The sequence below is a fragment of the Microtus ochrogaster genome, chromosome 5, assembly GCF_000317375.1.
Source record: "Microtus ochrogaster isolate Prairie Vole_2 chromosome 5, MicOch1.0, whole genome shotgun sequence".
Lineage (NCBI taxonomy): Eukaryota > Metazoa > Chordata > Mammalia > Rodentia > Cricetidae > Microtus > Microtus ochrogaster.
In genome coordinates, this window is record NC_022012.1 from 86,747,952 (window position 1) to 86,750,377 (window position 2,426).

The window sequence follows — 2,426 nt, forward strand, 5'->3', positions numbered from 1 at the left end:
CTTGTGAGTTACTCTATGTGGGTGTTGGAAACTGAACTCAGGTCCCATAAAAGAGCAGAAATTGCTCTTAACCAGTGAGTCATCTCTAAGTCCCATACATACCATTTTAAATCTAGGATCTGCATATCGGAGACCATATGGTCTTCGTCTTTTGAATTTGCCTTATTTCACTTAACAGCAACACTCAGTTGTATTCTTTTTCCTGCATATGTCATACATACACACACACACACACACACACACACACACACAAACTGTTGAAAAACATTTCCCTGTGTATCCATACTGCGTTCCTCTGTTGGTGGACATCCAGGCTGGCTCCAGTTCCTGGTTATTGGGAATACGCTGCTAGAAACATGTGCAAGGAACTCTAGGGTACGTTGACCCAAAGGTTTTTGTAAATACGCAGGAATGGCATAGTGGTTGAACGGAAGTTCTGTTTTCAGTGGTTTGAGGAACCCCGCACTGATTTCCACTGCGGACGCACAAGTTGGCACTCTCACAGTAGAGAACAGAGGTCTGTCTTCCCTGGCCCTTTGTGACATTTGCTCCTTCTGCCTGGGGAGAGCCCGGTCTCACAGCTGCCTTAATTTGCATTTTCCTGAAGTTAAGGAAGTTGAACTATTCAAGTTCTCATTGGCCTTTTATCTTTCGAGAATTGTCTGGTCAGTTCAGCAGTCTGTTGATTGATAGAACAATTTGTTTCATAAAAATTATGAACAGTTGCAAATGTGTTTAACCCTGTTAAATACAGTTAAATATAGTGAAATAATATTTGTTTAGCCTCCCCTAAACATAGTTAGTTACATTAGCCCATGTTTGGGAAAACATTTTAAAACAATAAACCCAGTTTCACAAAATAGTAGTAGACTAGACTATTTCACATCATTTATTAAAAAGAGCCAATTTCCAGGTCAAAAAGTGGTTTCTGCTGGATATAGATGGATTCTATACTATCAGTTAAAAAAAATCTAAAGTTGGGGCTGGAGAGATGGCTCAGAGGTTAAGAGCACTGACTGTTCTTCCAGAGGTCCTGAGTTCAATCCCAGCAACCACATGGTGGCTCACAACCATCTGTAATGAAATCTGGTGCCCTCTTCTGGCCTGCAGGTATACATGCAGGGAGAACACTGTATACATGATAAATAAATAAATCTAAAAAAAAAAATCTAAAGTTAAAAAGTTAAAAAAATCTAAAATTGAAAAATCATAGGTTGGCATGGTCAATATCTTCCTTCATGTCATTTATCAATATCTAATAATCTGATTAATCTGTTTATTAATTGTCCTTTAGGACTTTCGTTACTCTGCCTAGTGTCCTGCTGGGAATGGTTTTGTGTCTTTAGTTGGCACTCGGCAGTAAACTTAATAACGAGACCTGGTTTTCAGTTGTACTATAGACATCCGGCAATACTGAAAAATAGGAGTTGGAAGACAGTTTAGCTGACAAAGTGCTTGTTGGCATTGACGACATGAGTTCGGTTCCTAGAACCCATACGAAAAAGCCAGGCATGGTGGTTTTTGAACTCGGAGTTCCAGTTCTGGGGACACGGAGATAGGCATACCCCTGAGCCTTCAGAGCCATTTTATTCTAGCCTATTCTGGCGAGCTAGGTTCAGTGAGAGACCCTGCCTGGAGGCGATGCCCAAGGTTGACTTGAGATCTCCACACTCACACACGCGAGCCCGCACCTTCATACACACGTGCACCACCCCCATGGAAGGAAAGATGTCTGAAAAACGGAGCAGCCAGTTCGCAAATAACGACAGAGAGACTTCTTACTAATTATGAAAGCTCGGCCTTAGCTTAGGCTTGTTTTTTTCTATTTCTATATAGAGTGTTGTCCGCATGTACGCCTTATGGTCAGAAGAGGGCACCAGCCCTCATTACAGAGGAAATTAACATGTGGTTGCTGGGAATTGAACTCAGGACCTCTGGAGGGAGAGCCAGTGCTCTTAACCTCTGAGCCATCTCTCCAGCCCCCGCTTAGGCTGTTTTTAACTATCTCTTATAACTTAAATTAACCTACTTCTCTTAATCTATGGTCTGATACTTACTGCCCACCCTGCTCCTTTCACACCTCCTGGCGTCTCTGTTCTACATTCTCCTCCCCTTCCTTTCTTTCCCTGGACAGCCCATCTACACTTCCTGCTTCGCTATTGGCCAGTCAGCTTTTTATTACACCAATCACAGCAAGCACATCTTCACACCGCGTGCAAATATCCCACGATAGTGGGAAGTGAAAAATAAATCCGAACTCCATGGGAGGAGGTTGGGGGTACAGCTCAACAGGGGTGTGTGGGTTTTAGCATGCCGAAGGCCCTGAGTTCCATCCCCGACACCTTTTAAACACAAAACAGGCTGAGTATGGAGGAGTGCATGCCTGTAACCCCAGCACTTTAGAGATCAAGGCTGGACGATTGGCA